We start from the raw sequence: 19,964 nt of genomic DNA, 5'->3' as shown, positions 1-19,964 counted from the left end.
GATTCTCCCTGATAGTCTATCCTTGAAATGTTTACCTCAACAGGTAGCAGATATTCTTCCTTTGGTCTTCTGCCTAGTGGCAGGTAGTTGTAAATCTGATTTCGTCATTTTTTCTCTAGTAGGTTATTCTTACCCAGTAACCGATAACGAATATTCCTCAATGTCCTTAGTGAGTCATCCTTGATATGTTTACCTTAACCTGTAACATATGTCTCTCTGTCCGAGCGTATTATCTCCCTACCCAGTAACAGGTGGTGGATACTATATATTTTTTACTCCTGTGTTGAAGTTTTTCTTCCCTAGTTGAGTTTGGATTCATATTTCTTTGTGAAATCAAATTTCCTTTTGGTTGTTTGGGTATTTTAGCTTCGTTTTGATTTACGACTTTCGGTGGATGTTTCTTTCTACGTTGGTGTTATCCCGATACATACAGATTCTTTTTCCCCCCAGTCAGAGTCTTTCCATTGATCTATTTTCATTGATGTCTCCAGCAGTTTTTTAAGTCGTAGCCTGGCATACGCATTTCTTTTATCCACAAATTCTCTGTCTCCTCAGCGAGTTTTCCTTATGGAATTCATCGTGCTCATGTGGACTTTAAGTCTCTCCCATATTCTTTTCCTTTGTGGAAATATATTCCCCACAAATATTATTTTTGCATTCATATCATATGCATCATGAGGTCTCTTAGGGATCAAAATTTGTTTGTTGTTGTTGTTATTTAAGTTCATTATACTGCATTGATACAAATATTTTAACCTTCACATCCCCATATACAAATGACCTTAAATAAAGGCAATTGTAAGACCCCAATTTGGACCCCTAAGATCCCTCGTGCCATCTCATAACTTGGCATTAGCATCGGGATCACACCTTGGTATCCTCCTCACTTATCATTCATTGGGTTTGCAATGGGAGAGATCACCAAACATTTGTGATTGTATCATACCGTATTTTCTTCGTTTACTAACCAAAAATACCAAAAATATGTCTAGTGTAGCTTTGTTTTTTTGTAGGAACTGTGTGTAACCACTTATGCCTCATCAAGCTCACAACTAGGGTTTAAGAACCTCAATGCAAGGGATCAAGTTAGCAAAGGTCCACATTGGTTCAAATCATCATATATGGATACCAATGTTCTTTATTTATCATTTTGATCAAGAATTCATCAAGAGTTTGATGCTTGTTTGTCAAGGAAGCCCTACTTCATCTAGGTATCTTGTGTGCCTTCCTCGGCCAGTTTCTTCAACAATTGATCAAAGATATCAAGAGATACTTAATTTTACTTCATAATAAGCATATATTCTCTTATATGAGCCTCAAATAGAAAAATAACTTCAAGTTTTCGAGTTGGTTCAAGGAGGTTGACCAAAGAAGTCAACTGGTCAAATCTACGGTTCCCTGGACCCTATCTCCTACAATTTTTATCATATGAAAATGATCCCAAGAGAAACATTACCCATTATGACATTCTAAACAACTTTTATGTTGGAAAAAAGGGATAATTTTGCTTGGAATATCATTTTTTATGGTGAAAGATTATAGGTCATTTTATTTGTGCCCTAGATAGAAGGTCAACTTCCAAGAACCGTAACTTCATAAATTTTTATGATGTGAAGATGATCCAAGTTTCATGATCAATTTTAAGATATATTCTTTAACTTTGATTGTTTGAGAAAGATAAAATTCCACTTGCAAGGTCGTGTGCCACGAGGAAACATTATAGGTCCATTTGGGTCCTTATCATTGAACAAGCAATTTTCTTCAACTTCTAAAATCCATAACTCAATCATGCTAGCTCCAAATGGTGTAAAATTTATAACTAAATTGAATATTTTTGAAATAGATACAACTTTGAATAAGGAACCAAATTCATTTGAAGCTCATAGAAAAAGTTATTCGAGGAGGAAAAAGGGGTCATTTGACTTTTAACTTAGAAAATTTTCAAGTATGTTTGATTCCTCCAACTTCAAGGCCAAAATTCATCTTGTTCCATGCTTTAAATTAAAAAGTCCCAAAATAAAAGTTGTTCCCCATGATGGTAGATTTTCAAAGAGTCCAAGATCATTCCATTTGGATCAAAATTGAAGGGCTTGCACATAGTTTCTTTGTATGGCCCAATTTGACAACTTTTGAACTCAAATGTTACACATCTTTGCATGGCTTCATCTTATGATCTCAGCATCTTTTATGCACGAAATTGGAGTGGATTGCATTGATTGTTTGGGCCTAAATACATGCCCATACACCCATGCACATCAATTACTATTTGTGGATTCAAATTTGAAAGGTGTAGAAATAATATTACATTGCCTATAAATTGAACTCCATTGCCTCATATTCAAAGGAGGACATTGCCCAAGCTCTGCCCAGCATTTCCACAGCCACCATTGAAAGAATACCTTGAGCATTTCATTAAAATCGAGTTTCTAGTTCAACTTATGTTTGGAAACTAGAACTCCAAGGATTGAAATCCATTTTGATTCTAATCATCTCCGGCAAGCAAGAGGAAGCAATGCCAAGTGGAATTGCATGAAGATCGAGCCTCATCACTGCAACCCAAAGGTGAATTTTCCAAAATTTCAAATCTTCGATTCTCTCCCATTTCTTAATGTTTTGGCGTGTTTTGTGGTTGCCTGAAATCCTACCAATGTAGGCATTGGTATTGAGTTGCTTTGGGGTTGAATCGAAGCAACTCAATTTTGGAACCTCAATTTTCAACTCCATATTTCTCATTATAGAGTGAGAGTTGGAAAATTGGAGGTGATATTTGGAATCCTCATGATTTTCTCTTTAAAATAGTGTATGATCCATTAATTTTGGTGAACTTTTTATCCCGACCAATCTGGTGAGGTGGCCGGAGAAGATGACCGGATCTAGGGCTCTGGTGGTGTGTTGGCACAGTCCAGGCCATTTGATTCATATGCCACGTTATAATCTGGTCTCTTGATTCTGATTACCATTTGCACATGCGTGTTGACTATAGACTGTGGTGGATAACGCGCGTTGGCCATCAGATATGCCACCTCAATTAATGAGGGAGATCTGATGACCATTGTTATTCTGATATAATTAATTTCACTATAATTTCAATTTTAATCCATATAATATGAGACTTTCACCAAAATTTTATAAATAATTTCCTCTTCGCATTTCTAAATTAAAATTAATTTTTGGATTGAGTTTGATACTTTTAGTGAATTTTGTGATTTTTGACTTGTTTCTAATTGATTTTAAATACTTATGACTTTCAAAAAATGCCAAAAAAAATAATCAATCGTCCTTTGACCTTGTTTGACCTATGATAAATCCCTTGGCCATTTATTTGGTGATTTGAAGGGATTTGAGATTTTTCCGCTTTAAAATGTATTTTTCTTCATTTAAAAATTGGATTTAAACTGTTTAATTGCTTTAATATTTTGTTGAGCTTTTGTTTTGACTTTGTGTTGACTCAACTTCTGTTTGGCCTTGACCTTGGTTGAATTAGACTTTAATTTGATCAATACCATCGGATTTAGGGGGTTGATGAAGTTTGAACTTCATCCTTCAAAATGAATGGATGGTATTGATCAAGTGAGGTTCATCCCTTGATCAATAGGGGATCTCTTCATTTTCATCTCCCTTCTTTCCCAATCCATTCATGGCCAATGATTTCTCATAAGATCAAAATGATAGTTTATTCATCAATGACCTTGTGTCAGATGAATCAACAGGAGCTTGATTGAGATAGGTCCATCCCCTTTTATTTTTGTGTGAGGTATGTGAAGGAGAATGGCGATACAAAACACAGCGGGATTTAAAATTTCTCCTTTAATGATCCTTACGAATGGGCATGATCAGTGATAGAATCGTTACCTCTTGTGGCGATCACGAACGTTGAACGATGACAACGCCTCTACTCAGTCCACACGAACGGATTCCTTCAATCTCAGTGCTAGCTGCTACGAATGAAGGCTTTGAGTGAGAAAGAGAGAGAGAGAGAGAGAGAGAGAGAGAGAGAGAGAGAGAGAGAGAGAGAGAGAGAAACAAAATTGCAAGTGTGACAATGCTTCTACACAAGGGTTCTATTTATAGAACCACTTGTGTGGACTGCAAGCTAAAAAGCCCACTCAAGTGTATATGGCCCATATCTTATAATATGCCAAAATCACTTAAGCGCGTGGTACCTTACCATATTTCGTATTCTACTTAAGTACACCGTACCTTACGATGTTCTATAATTCACTTAAGGACACCGTACAATACAGTATTCCTTAATTACTCTATCTCTCATCAATCCGTCCTTTGTGTGTGACCCTATAGGTTTTCGCGGCATTGACAATTATATTAAATCACGTATTTAACATAATAAACAGTGAGCGGTATCTAGCAACACATCACTGCTACCCAAGACACGAAAATGTCATGTGATCTGACAAATCCTTCTGTGATAATAATTATGTGTATAATTACCCTTTTTCCCTTATGTCTATATTGAACACAAGGCATAGACCGTGTCATCCTTGTCCAATTCAATATTGGGCCCATAGACATTTATCCTGTTACGCAGGATGGGCAAATTCCATCTAGTTCACTCATGTCCCGTAGCATGCTTCGTGGAGTACCCATCAACTGTCTTTATGATGATCCAGTTACGTACAACGTTTGATCAGCAATAAGGCACTCGACTTTACATCTAGGGTCCATAGTGGTTTCAGGTCGAAGGGTAGTATACACCATTATCACCATGAGAATAAATTATGACACTTTGCATAACATTCTATATAGTATTCTCATAGCGGGTCAATCCAGTATAAATATTACTCTTAATATTCATACCTATGTTTGAGACTTGATAACTCCTTATCCATGATCCATGAGATGTGATCATCAGTCTATAAACATAATAGTCTTCATGCTTTAATGTTATCCCACTTCACAAAAAAGCTTGACTACGGATACTTTAAGAATATTGTCCTTATGTTTAATGTGATCTCATGATTAAGTCACACTTGATACATTAAACGGACTATCTATTCCAGGGACTTTATTAAACAAACATAATAAAGAAAAATCCTTTTGTTATTAATAAACAATTCGATACAAGTACCAAAAGTATTGGCCTCTAGGGCTTACACCAACAATCTCCCACTAGCACTAAAGCCAATCAGGCATACCCCTAATGCCCATAGGTATAGTATGGCCATCATGCTTCTGCTGCGCAAGAGGCTTTATCAGTGGGTCAGCAATATTGTCAAGTGTAGGTACTCTGCATATTTTCACATCTCCTTTATCTATTATCTCTCGAATGAGGTGATAACGTCTAAGTATATGTTTGGATCGTTGGTGAGATCTAGGCTCCTTAGCTTGTGCGATAGCACCATTGTTATCACAATAGAGACCAATGGGATCCACAATGCTAGGAACTATGCAAAGTTCACTAATGAACTTTTTGATCCAAACAGCTTCGTTTGCTGCACTTAAGGCAGCAATATACTCGACATCGGTTGTAGAATCAACAACTGTATCTTGCTTTGAACTTTTCCAGCTCACAACGCCACCGTTTAAGCAAAACACATAACCAAATTGCGATCTAAAGTCTGAAGGAGAAGGGCGATCGAAAATGTAGCGGAATTTAAAATTTCTCCTTTAATGATCCTTACGAAGGGGCATGATCAGTGATAGAATTCTTACCTCTTGTGGTAATCACGAACGTTGAACGACGACAACGCCTCTACTCAGTCCACACGAACGGATTCCTTCAATCTCAGTGCTAGCTGCCATGAATGAAGGCTTTAAGTGAGAGAGAGAGAGAAACGAAATTGCAAGTGTGACAATGCTTCTACACAAGGGTTCTATTTATAGAACCACTTGTGTGGGCTGCAAGCTAAAAAGCCCACTCAAGTGTATATGGCCCATATATTATAATATGCCAAAATCACTTAAGCGCGTGGTACCTTACCATATTTCATATTCTACTTAAGTACACCGTACCTTACAATGTTCTATAATTCACTTAAGGGCACCGTACATTACGGTATTCCTTAATTACTTTATCTCTCATCAATCCGTCCTTTGTGTGTGACCCTATAGGTTTTCGCGGCATTGGCAATTATATTAAATCACGTATTTAACATAATAAACAGTGAGCGGTATCTAGCAACACATCGCTGCTACCCAAGACACGAAAATGTCATGTGATCTGACAAATCCTTCTGTGATAATAATCATGTGTATAATTACCCTTTTTCCCTTATATCTATATTGAACACAAGGCATAAACCGTGTCATCCTTGTCCAGTTCAATATTGGGCCCATAGACATTTATCCTGTTACGCAGGATGGGCAAATTCCATCTAGGTCACTTATGTCCCTTAGCATGCTTCGTGGAGTACCCATCAACTATCTTTATGGTCATCCAGTTATGGACAATATTTGATCATTAATAAGACACTCGACTCTACATCTAGGGTCCATAGTGGTTTCAGGTGGAAGGGTGGTATACACCATTATCACCATGAGAATAACTTATGACACTTTGCATAAAATTTTATATAGTATTCTCATAGCAGGTCAATCCAGTATAAATATTCTTCTTAATATTCATACCTATGTTTGAGACTTGATAACTCCTTATCCATGATCCATGAGATATGATCAGCAGTCTATAAACATAATAGTGTTCATGCTTTAATGCTATCCCACTTCACAATAAAGCTCGACTACGAATACTTTAAAAATAGTGTCCTTATGTTTAATGTGATCTCATGATTAAGTCATACTTGATACATTAAATGGACTATCTATTCCAGGGACTTTATTAAACAAACATAATAAAGAAAAAGCCTTTTGTTATTAATAAACAATTCGATACAAGTACCAAAAGTATTGGCCTCTAGGGCTTACACCAGCAATATGCTTTATTTTCTTGGCCTTTATACCTTGTCTCTAGCACACATTAACACCAATAATATTATTGCCCGGTCTCAAATAGTTGTGACTTCTACATAAGTCCAATTACGATTGCTTAACATACAACTAATTTTCTTGAAAGCAATAGTCTTTTTGTAAGTGAGATTGTAAGTCTCTCATTCCTCATGGTATTGTGTGAAGATTTTTCCTATTTTTCATTTGTAAGAGCTAGTGGTATATTTGTTGATTTTATCCAAGTTGGAGCCCTTCTCATGAATGGTGTCTAGGTTCATATGTTCATGCTTGTGAGTGGATGGTTGAGTGTTCTCCAAAGAATGACTTAAATAATTTTCTTCTTCCACTAATATTGACTAACATCTTTTAATTGACTTTATTTTTAATGCCATTTACTTTAGTGAAATTTAAATTCTTGCACTTTATCATTCATTGTCATTTACATTCATGCAAATTGTTTATGTTTCAGTCATCTTCACTTTGCTCATTTGAGCCATATTTTGTGTTTGTGATATTATTTTGTGCTTGTAACTTTTTTTTGTTTGTGGTCTTAGGACCTTAAAATACGCAATAAAAATAAAACCCTAAAAAATACATTGATGGACTGTTGGACCTATGTTTGTGACTGTAGTTAACCTTACAGACTTAAAATAGGCAACACCCCTGAGCTATGGTAGAACTTGGCCGATGCCATTATTTTGAGACCATTTCTTGGCCAATGCTAGTCATCTAATACAAGCTAGAGAGACTTCTTTGGTTTATCTGTTATATTCACTTTCTCTCTTTGTCTGAATTTGTATTTTGATCTTATTGATATCATTTGATGCTTTCTCTTTGAGTATGTTTCAAAGGATATTTTACATCTAAGAGACATTGAAGACTGCTTGCTTTAGAGTGATTTCCTTGGAGTGCTTGATTGGATGCTTGGTTATCTTTATACCATTTGTATTCTTATTAATTGCTTGGATGATTATACTTTGTTGCTTGCTTAATAATCCAAAGGAAATGGATTTCTATCTGACATTATTGTCTTGTGGATGCTTCCCATTGATTAGATCTTTTCAACTCTACACTTTTAAATCCTGCCTAGGATAGTCCCTTCATCTCCTCCTCCTTCTTTAATTTCAAAGTCTCTCTCTCATTTTCAAAACTTATTTGCTTGTGTTTTTCAACTTATACTTGTTTTAATGAGTAGAAACGTTGACCTTATGCCATTGATTTTCAAAATATTTTCTTAATCAAATTTGTAAATGAACTTAATCATATTGACCTTATTTTCAAAAAGACAAAAAGAACTAATAACCCCATCTAATCCTTTTGGACATTTTGTGCCTCTTCCTTTTAACTTTTTCAAATAAGAGCATTTAGATTTGAGTTATCTTTGGTTGAGATATAATTCTCCCATTCCATGATAGATTGATTGTAAGTCTTTCTATTTATTAGGGGTTAGTGGCATACTTGTTGATTGAATCCAAGTTGGAGCCCTCCCTCTTAAATATTGTAAAGCCTTTATTATCGGTGTATGTTTGGTTGAGTATTCTCCCATTTATAACAAAATATCTTTAAGATTTTGTTAAAATAAATCCATCCATCTTTGAAATTTTTACCACGAACTACGAGGATTTGATCCCTCATTTTTATGTTGGTACGTAGGCATAAGACCGAAAGTCTTGTCATATACAAAAATTATAAATAAATGAATTCTTTTCTCATCTCCTCATTCTAATTTTTTAGAAAACATCTTTTCAACTAAAACACTTGCACAAAAAAAGGTCTCCCTAGATATACCTATGACACTTTGGGTGTTAATACCTTTCCTTTGTGTAACCAACCCCCATACCTGTAATCTCTGACATTTTATTAGTTTTGATTTGAATACTTCTTATCTTTGGATATTGTTCGTACTTTTCTATTTTCTTTTGGAAACAATAAAAGCGCGGTGGCGGCTCTTGCTTTATTGACGTTGAGCTAATCAATAGCTCGATGATCAGGAATTTACCGTTACAGTTACCAATTTGATTTCTATAGTTGATCTACAATCGACTAGTCTATTAGATACTCCTCTAGAGGTCAATATTAAATACCATCATGATGATGACAATCTTTTGGTTGATCCATTAATGTAGCAACAACTCACAGGTAGCCTTAACTAATTGACTATTACTTGCCACTCCATATATTTTATTATTTAACAAGTAAGTCAACTCATGCATTCTCCTCGTCATATTCACTTGTCAACGATTTGTCGTATAATTCGTTATTTGAAGGGGAACCTTGCATCGGGGTCTATACTTTTCCACCTTTAGAGCTCTTAAATTGTGTGCTTACACTAATGTCGATTCGGCCGTGTATCATGATCCTTAACTATTTGTCACTAACGTGTGCATGTTTCTTAGTTCTTCATTCATATAATGTAAAATTTAGAAACGACAAATGGTTTCTTAATCTTCCACTAAATTTGAGTATCCTATCATGTCACATATTTGTTCAAAAATAATTTAGCTTCATGGTCTTTTTCCTAAACTTGGATTTGCTTAATATCACTTTCTGCTAACAATACAAGTAGCACCCAAATCGTTGCTAATGTCGTCTTTCATTAACATGTCAAGTATATCAAATTTTATTGTCATTCAATTAATGATATCCATGATGACCAAACTAGGGGTGTACGCGGGTTGGGTTGGATCGGGTTTGGCCTTACCCATTACCCAACCCATTCAAATTTCAATGGATTGAGTTCGTCATCCAACCCACAATTTCATTATCAAAACCGACCCGAACCGACTCGTTCATTATTGGGTTGGGTTGGGTTCGATTCACGGGTTATGTTTCAAGTGAAAAATATATTTTTTATGATTCTTTTTGTCGGTTTTAAAAAATCTAAGATGACTCAATACAATCAAACTCATTTATAACACTCGAATTCAATGAAGCACGTCATATAATATCTAATAAAATTCATGAACGCGACATAACACTTTATAATAGTATAAAATTCAACAAGCCACGTTATTTGCATAAAAAACATATGTTTGAAATGATACAAAAGAGAATAAAAAACAACATTTAATCTTAGAATTACGTAAACTCATTGGTGTAATAGTATTATTGGTTGAGAATAATTTTTTTTGGAAAAATTATGGTTATTAGTGAGATATTAATTTTATATTTTTATTTAAAATAATAATAAAAATAATAAGAAATTACTAAAACCACATCAATGAGTTGAGTCAACGGGTTGCAAAACTCAAACTCGATACCTGAACCAAAACTATACGGAATATTATGAGTTGAGTTGGGTATACTTGTAAATCAATGAGTTCGAGTAATTTATGGACTATATTGGTTTAGATCAGCGGGTTCGTGGGTCGACCCGCACCCATGAACACCCCTAAACCAAACTATATTACTTTATCATGACTTTACTAAATTCCAAATCACATATATTCTTACCTACTTTTTTCACTCTCACATCATCATTTTCTTGTTAGCTAATGAATACTTATTAATCCACCAACTAAATTTAAGAAGAGATCTCATTCTTTTTTTTTTAAACATATCATCTTTCATAAAATATATATTAGACAAATTAGAGGTAATCTCTTTAATATATATATATATATATATATATATATATATATATATATATATATATATATATATATATATATATATATATATATATATATATATATATATATATATATATATATATATATATATATATATATATATATATATATATATATATATTAAAGCAGAAGATATCAAAACAAGACAAAATTAGTTAAAGATCATTCATATAGTTATTATTATTTATTAGATTAGATCTCAAGGCTCTAGTGATAGCAAACCCAACAACACTATATTAGCAAAGTTTCTTGGACTTAATCGTGCACAAAAATCCAATATATATGATCCAAAGTTTTCATGTACCACAGTTTGACGTGTATGCCCACTCATAATCACATATGCATTTAGCTATGATATGTTTTTTCCTCATTTGGAATTAATGTTGATTTCAAGGTGGTACATTTTTTATTTCACTTCTATTTCCTTCCTCAATCTTTTATAAAAGCCTCAACTTCTAATGGCAATCTCAAATAAGTGAACAATGAATAACCATTTGTCAATTTTTGGGACAATTAGTAACAATCTTTATAACAAACGCCATGAATGGTAGGTAATCTTTGAAAGTTGGGATAAAATTAAATATGTGTCAATTCATACTAATAATTTTCCAACCAACAATTATATGAAAATTCCTTTAAAAATACACCAATATCTCCATCATTATATATAAAGAAACTTACGTAACTTTAACAACACACCAAGATCACCATCTAACAAAATTTATCAACCTACATTTAGAAACTCCTTTAGATCCAATTTGATTCCACCCAAGAAAGTGGAAGCTATGTATCAACTCAATTCCCATAAAATAGCATTTTTTACTCAAAGCATAAGAAATCATCATAACTATCTAGTTAAGTTTACTCTATTAGTAGTTTCATTATCTTTGTTTGCTCTCATCTTTTCTGCTTCTTCTTTATTTAATTTCTTCCATAACTTCAACTTCTACTTCTCTACATTCTCTCTCCAACGTACTATTCACTCACAGCATAGACAAAAATTGCATGTTCCTCCTATGTAACGGTCTTCTTGTTTTTGTTGGTATAACAATATCTTTATCTACAGGGTCTAGTAGTGTTGATGAATCTTCCAACAATGTTAAAGATGGTTCACGATTACTTTCCTCAATGGTTGAAGCTAAAGTGCCAGTATTAGTGATGAAGGGGGATCAAGAAGAAAAAAGTAGGTTATTTGATGAAGGAGGTGAAGAGGAAAACAATGAATTACAAATGGTTGATGAGGAAGAAAATTGGGTGATAAACACAGATGAGTTGAACAAAAAGTTTGATGACTTCATTAAAAGGATGAAAGAAGATTTGAGGATTGAATCTCAAAGACAATTTTTCATGGTTTGATTTTGATTAGGAACTACGATTATGTTTTTTATGTAGGATTTTTAACAAGGCCTACTAAATAAATATTTATAATATATACCTTTTAGAGAATGTAGTTTCAAACATGGTTATAATAGATCTTTGGTATGTGATAATCTACTCCCTTTATTTTATCACCTGTTTCACTTTTTAAATACAAAGAGGATCAAGATTTTGTTCATAATTGTGTTAAAAGTTCCAAAGGTAATGCATTAACATGAAATCGTCCTTGTTGTTCCTTCCCCCAACATCGACACATCTTAACAAGAGATTGTCTAGTTCAATGTTGCTTGCTTCACGACCAGGATTAAAAGGTGTAGCACTCCTTTTTTTTCTTTAAAAATCAATTTGTTATCTAATTACTTTAGCATTGTCTACTTCCGCCAGGAGGTGTGTCCTCGTCTAACTTAGTTTTTTCTGTTTTGACAGGAATGATGGCTCTGGTCCCATAAGTTTGTCGAAATGGGGTTTTGTTGGGCTATTCCTCTTATTTGAAGTGAGCCAAATGAACGTGGGTTAGTAACTCATATGTGTGTAAGCTTTTGTCATTATAAAACAAAGAGAATTAGGTCAACAATTCATAAGATGAGAAACAACGAAAAAAAATTGAGAGAAGAGTGAAATTTCTGAAGCTCCAATTCAGCACAGAGAAGTCCCACGAGATCGGAGATTTCTCACAATACAACCGTCGGATCGTCCTGATTTTGGTGACAGGGTTCAAAACTCATATAGGTACATTCCTAAAGACGAAGATAAGAGTTTGAGCACTCTAAGTATGTCTGACTAGTTCACTTCTGATGTGAAGATTTTGTGGTTATTTTGGTTGATTGTCCCTCTAGATTATTATTGTATTTCAAGATTGATTGTAGATCTTGATGATGTTAATGTATGCCTCTAACTAGTGTTAGAGATAACCTTAATTGTACCTATTATTTGATTATATGGAGATTTAAGTGGCCTACGAGTCCCGTGGTTTTTTACTCATAGTTAACAGAGGCTTTTCCATGCTAAAATTGTATTATGTTGTTTGGTATGTTATTTATTGTCCTTGCATTTGATATTTGAAAGAGATTGTGTTGTTGGATTATTATGTTGCATTCTGAACTTCCTCTCAACAAGTGGCATCTAGATCTGTGGTTTGGATGAGAATTCGAAGAAATATGTGTTTGTTAGGTATGGACTTGATGAGTTTGGGTAAAGATTCTTTGATCCGATTCAACAGAATCTTATTCGTAGTCATGATGTCATATTCATGGAGGATTATACCATTGAGGACATCGACAAAGTTGAGAATAAAGATTCTATATTTGAAGACGAATAAATGGTTGATATGAACTCAACTACTATTGCTCATACCCCTATCACTTTCGAAGATGTTCCAATTGAAAATCAAGGTATATATTTGAATGTTGTTAATGTTTTAAATCCTAATGATATTCTTAATGTAGGTTCTACAGAAGACGTTGTTAAAATTTAGGTTGATTAAGAGGTTGTAAGTTTTGAGAAATCGGTTCTTCTAATGAGTTGAGGCGGTCTACTCGTGATAAAAGGCCTTCTGTTCACTACCCCTCAAATGAGTATATTTTTCTTACCGATGGTGGAGAACCCGAAGGCTTTGAAGAATTTTTAGAGGATGAGAGAAAAAAGGATTTGATGGATGCCATGAAGGATGAAATGCAATCACTTCGTGAGAATAATACCTTTGAGTCAGTGAAGTTTCCAAATGGTAAGAGAGCATTGAAGAATAGACGGGTTTATCGAATTAAGCAAGATGAGTGTACTTCTCAAAGAAGATACAAGGCTCGCTTGGTGGTAAAAGGTTTTAAACAATGTAAATGTGTTGACTTTGGCGAGATTTTTCCTATGGTTATGAGGATGCAATCTATTCGAGTGGTTCTTGGGCTAACCGTTAGTCTTGATTTGGAAGTAGAGAAAATGAAAGTGAAGATGTCTTTCCTTCATGATGGTCTACATGAAGAAATTTACATGGAGCAACCAGATGGATTCTGAAAGACGGGTGATGGCAGTCCATCAGTGCATCAATTTAGTCAAAGAAACGGATCATAAAAAGTTAAAATGGAGAAAAAGTGAAGTAGATAGACCAAATAATAAGGAAAAAATAACTAAGTATGAAGAAATAGGACTTAGTGAAAAATCAGGTGAAAAGGGGAGAAAAAGTGTTCATCTAGAAGAATGATCACGCGCAGCACCGCTCGCACGATAAGGGCGTATCAGTTGCATTGCGCGTGCGATACAGGTCATCACACACACAATGGCCCCCTTTTTATGGACTTTTATGGCATGTTCTAGTCCTTTCTGAAGGCTTTTAAAGGGGATTTTATCAATTTTTCAAGGGTTACAAAATTTGGCACAACAAGTACATGTTTTACAACACCATAAGGGATTTTTTTGAAGCATTTAAAGCTATTGGAGGCAACTCCTTCAAGGGATATTACATGTCATTCTTCTTAGTTGTTTTTGGTATTATATTTTGAATTATGAGAAGCTAAATATCTCTAGGTTAGGTTGTGTTTGATGAACATGTTTCAATATTTTTTTGACATATGTTTGATTTGATGTTGCATGAGTATTTTGACTTATAACTCTATTCAATTGCTTCTTTTTCGTAGTGCTTTTTATGTGAGATACTATTTTAATCTAAATTTGGGCACGTATGGAATACTGACCATTAGTCTATGTGTTGGACCTAGGAAAAATTTTATGCTTACGCTGGTTGAATATGGATAGGATACCTTGAGTAGTGGCTAGTGAATTAACATTCTATTGCATTGCTTAATCCTGCTTACGTTGGTGGACTAGGGATAAAAAACTTTGAGTAATGATTAGCGATCTATATCGCAAGGGATTGGTTATAACGGTTTTGTTAGTTCGTTGTGGGATTATAGTGTTAACATCATTCATGTAATGAATCGAACATCAACAATAGAGAAATAATGGATTCTATACACAACTTGTCCGCCTTCATAATTCTATCTGAACACCTTGTTTTATTTTCACATTTGAAGTTGAACCTTCCCCCCCCCCCCCCCCCCCCCCTTGATTTAGTATTTCCTGTTGTAATACCATAATTTCACCCCTAAGATCCCTTATCATTTGTATCATTTGCATAACATCAAGTTCATCAAATACTTTTCTGTATATCCTTATGCTTTGCTAACCCCACAAAAATACAAAAATATATGTCTTGCTTTGCTTTGTTTGCAAGTTAGGGTTTTGGCATCAAGAAGTTCAAGGATGGATCAATCAAGGTTTAGTGTGATCATGAATATCTCAAGGTGATCAAAAGTCTCCCTCCATCAACAATCAAAGTTTGTACTCACCTCAATTCAAGTTCATCAAGCCACAATTCATCTGGCACTCCAAATTTGGGTTTTTGGTCAAAGTCAGCTTAATGTTGACTCTTTGACCAAAGCATGATCCCATTTCTTGAGGCATGATACAAGGTCCTCAAACGTGTCTTAATAACCCACTCATATAACTCAAGTGACTCAAGAAGTTAGGTTCATGAACAGATGAAACTTTGGAACACAACTGATGAAAAGTCAACAAATGCCTAAAGTCAAAGATTGACTTTTAAGATTTTTGGTCAACTACGGAATTTTCAAGTCAAGGACCATGAAAATATGACCAATGAAATCATTTGATCAAGTTTAATCAAGAAAATCAAGGTTACTTGCAAAAAGGGCAAAGATGGAGAATTTGAAATTTTCACTAAGTCCCTAAAATCCATGTCCAAGTACCCAACTTTCCAAGGACATAACTTGTGATCCAAACCACCTTTTTCTTTGCTCCAATGATCAGATTAAAGGACTTGCTTCATAATTCAACTTTGTCCTAGGTGTTGAAACCTCAAAAAATTTCATGAATAAGGAGATATGGGGCCATGAAGTGGATGATTCATTTGCTTGTCAAGAGATAAAACACTTAGTGAAATTTTCAGCATACTGACATATTCAAATGACCAACTTCATACCAATTTTTCACCAAGATCCCAATTGATTCAAGAAAAATACTCAACATGAAAGTTGTAGGTCATGATTCCATCTTTCCAAAATTTCCAAGAGCAAGAATTTCCCATGCTTGAGCTAAGAGAATCAAATTTGGGAAGACAACATCATGAAGTGGTTCATAGGTCGAATTCCCAGCCAAGTTGCATTGCAAATCCAAGAAAATCTATAATATCTCCAAGTACATGTCCTTCTTGCTTCCAAATCTCAACTTAATCAGAATATTTCACACACTTTTTAGCCATTATCCCAGAAACTAAGCCATTACACAATGAATCATTCCATTTTTGGCATACAGGTCACACTTCCATTTGTGTAAAGTGGGTTTAACCCAACAATTAGTATCATTGAGCTCCCAAATTGCTTTGGTTCTGATGCATACGAACTCTAAACCTCAAGTCAACCCCTATGCTTCAGAAAAAGCAACATAAAACACTTCATGCGCTCCATGTTTTTGTGATGCTTCCCACTTGGTGTTTTGTGCAAACCCTATCCAAGCAAGCAAACCAGTATAAGACACGATTATTTTATGATATATGAGACTTATTAAACCATCAAGGATCACTATAAATAGAGGGAAAGGACTCAGCTATCCACACACCATGCTTTCCAAGAAAAACTTCATTCTTGAGAGTTTTTCAACCTTAACCTCCATTCTCTCATTTGGCTCGTGCATTCTACAAGCCAAGAGTTCCAATCATCTTCTGGGAGTTCAAAAGCATTGGGAGAAGCATCAAATATTAGCTGGAAGTAGTGTTGAAGAGGCATTGGACCATGCTCCAATAGGTATACTCTTGACATTGCTTGAAGATGGGCCAGAACCTGGTCCCCGTTGGGGCCTGGTATTTGATGGAGCTGTTAATCAATATGGAAATGGCATTGGGGCAGTGATCATTAATCCTCAAGGCACGCATCTACCGTTTACAACTAGATTGACTTTCAAGTGTACAAACAACATGGCAGAATATGAAGCTTGTATTATGGGGCTCGAAGAGGCCATGAATCTCAGAATCAAGTATTTGGATGTCTTTGGAGATTCAGCTTTGGTTGTGAATCGGATCAAAGGTGAATAGGAGACAAATCAACCCGGTTTAATACCATATAGAGATTATGCGAGGAGGATTTCAACTTTCTTTACAAAGGTTGAGATTCATCATATCCCTCGAGATGAAAACCGGATGACAGATGCTCTTGTAACATTGGCGTCAATGATTGTGGTGAAATATTGGAATGAAGTTCCCAATTTGTCTGTGGTGCGTCTTGATAGGCCAACTCATGTGTTTGTTGTTGGGAGATGAAATGCACATTTCATCAATCCCCCAAGTCCAATGATTTTTATTCAACAAAAGTGAATTCAACCATGACCAAGGCCCAAACATAAAGTCAAACATCACAACACCATAAAAATGGATCAACAATATTTTTAAACATTTAATCAATTAAAAATCACATTAAAAATGAATTAAAATACATTTTAATTTGGTTAAAACGTAAAATCCCTTCAAAACATCAAATAAATGGCCAAGGGATTTATCCTAGGTCAAACAAGGTCAAAGGACCTTAGACAAAAAATTTCATGATTTTTAAAAAGTCAGAAGTATTTTTAAACAATTAAACATATGCACAAAACATTTAATTCATGAAAAATACCAAATTTAATACAAAAAATAATTTTAATTCAGAATATGGAAGAGAAAAATATTTAAAGAAATTTGGTGAAAGTCCCGTATTTTTTGGATTAAAAATGGATTTATTATGAATTAAACAAAATAACACAATTAAATGAAAAAATAGAAAATATGGAAAATTAGGGGCCTTCAGATCTCCCTTATTAATTAAGGTGGCAGATATGATGGCCAAGGGCGCGTGTTCCACAAACACCTCAGTCAACTGCGCCACACACATGGTAATCAAAAGCAAGGGCTAGGATTAGAACATTTCAAATGGATCAAAAGGTTGAGAGAGTGCCAATGCACCATCGGAGCCCTAGCTCCGATCTTCTTCTCCGGTGAACCTTACCGGACCGGTCCACCATAAACCTTCACCAAAATGAAAAACAAGGACATGGTTTTAAATAAAAAATGCTTAGGAACACGAATGTGACCTCCATTTCTGCCAATTCTAAGTATATTGAAAGATACATGGATTTGAAATTTGAGGTTCATGATCTGAGTTGCTTCGATTTGATCTCAAAGCAACTCAAACTTGTTTCCTACATTGGTAGGACTTCAGCAAACCAACAATCAGTCAAAATGGATGAGAAATGTGGGAGAATCGAAGAAGAGAAGTTTCTGAAATCTCACGTTCGGGGAGCTTCAAATCAGCTTGATCTTGCTTCCAATTTGGCCTGGCTTGACTCTAGAAGCTTGCAGGAGATGATATTAATGATTAAAAAGATTAGACTCTAGGAGTTTCAATTCCAAAACAGAATGAGAATTGAAACTCGATTTCTCAAGAAATCTCCAAGATTATCCTTTTAATGAGGTTTGGGGAAGAAGGGGGTTAAAGCTTCGACAAGAGGTGAAGGTAGAGAAAAACAAGAAAAGGGGGGTTTCAATTGTTTTCATAGATAATAACAAGTTTTTCATAAAACACACGCGAAAAATAATGCTATCAACACATAAGTTTATCCTTATTCGCTTGAAATTCAAAGCTACTCTAGTCCACCCGGCCAAGGTGATTTCGCGTTTAACAAGGACTTAATCTACTAATCTTGAAAGATTACAACACAGAATGTTTAAGTAGATAAATATCTCTTAGCCCTCTCAAGTTTAAAGACTTCACAAGTCACTTGAGGAATATTCAGCAAGTAATTAAAAATAGAGTTATGTGATTAGTGCTTCTAAGTAAGCAGAAGTTACACAATATGAGAACAGGAAAATATTCCACACTTAGTGTAACAACTCGTGTGAAAAGAGAATGAATAATGGATTTGTGATTTGGTTGATGTATTCTTGTGTGCTTCGTTGATTGTTATGAAAGGATGTTTAATGTAATTAATATCTTGTTCTTTCCATAGTAGTTTGGGGCGCGTTAACTTTCTTCCAAAAATAGATTCTTGCCAAAAGCGGAAGACTTCACAGCTAAGTCTTAGTGATCGATTCTGAATCAGAGTGTGCAGAGATCGGAGTTTCTGTTCAGCGTGTGTACCTTCAGATAGTGCTAAAGGCTGATTGACTTCAGAGGTTCTTGATGTTTTTCTGACAGTGATTACTTCAGAGTCAAAAAGCATTAGACCTTTACAGTGTGTTGTTCAGATTCAGAGCATCTGAAACTTTTTTCTACGTAGAACTTGTACACTTCCTTTGGTTCAGTGTCAGAGCCTGTGTTGAATAACTTATAAGTAGTCATTCTGGACTTGCATATGTATCAGATATATGTCTATCTGACCCTTTTTGGATTAGAGCCCTCCACACTTAGATAAATTATGTTAGGGACCAATTTGTTTCATCCTTTGTTATCATCAAAACCTTAAAGATGAATTGTAGATACAAATTCTTGTTCTTACAATCTCCCCCTTTTTGATGATGACAAAAAAACCTCAGAGAGACGATGAAACAGTGGTACTTTAACAAGTATTTAAAAAATCATCTCAGAGTCAAATGAGTGACGATTCCCCCCGAGATAGATAAATAAAATTTCAGATGTTCTTACCAGATCATCCTTGTATTTCAACTGGTTTTTACCTTAGATATTTCCTGCATATCTTAGAATCATCCTAAGAGTTTTTAAATGTGTGCAGTGCAGCAAGGGGCTTAGATATTATTTCATAAGAGCTGTTTTTATTCTCCCCCTTTTTGTCAGACTCAAAAAGACTTAGCACAAAAGAGAGTAGTCAAAAATAGGATTGATATATGAGAAAGAGAATTACAGATAAGCAGCTAATCAAACCAGAGAGAAAAACACAATACATAGCAGATAAGTAAAACAACAATCAAAGCCTAAGTTCCTAAGGGTTCAGAGGCGGAGGCATCCTTTGGAGCAGTTGAGTCAGCAGGTTCTGAATGTTGTTATTGACGGAGCCCTG

The 19,964-nt window shown here is 34.9% G+C and overlaps 1 long non-coding RNA gene across 1 annotated transcript; it reads left to right on the top strand.

Annotated features, from left to right (window-relative positions):
• The first annotated feature begins 11,395 nt into the window (after positions 1-11,395).
• Positions 11,396-12,895, top strand: LOC127079221 (uncharacterized). The gene is made up of 2 exons (XR_007787908.1): positions 11,396-12,223; positions 12,339-12,895. It is a non-coding gene; the product is annotated as an uncharacterized LOC127079221 (long non-coding RNA).
• Positions 12,896-19,964: the final 7,069 nt, after the last annotated feature.

This window comes from Lathyrus oleraceus, chromosome 5 (genome assembly GCF_024323335.1).
Source record: "Lathyrus oleraceus cultivar Zhongwan6 chromosome 5, CAAS_Psat_ZW6_1.0, whole genome shotgun sequence".
NCBI classification, from domain to species: Eukaryota; Viridiplantae; Streptophyta; class Magnoliopsida; order Fabales; family Fabaceae; genus Lathyrus; species Lathyrus oleraceus.
The sequence above is the reverse complement of the archived record's forward strand: the minus strand, read 5'-3'. Positions and strand labels throughout refer to the sequence as shown.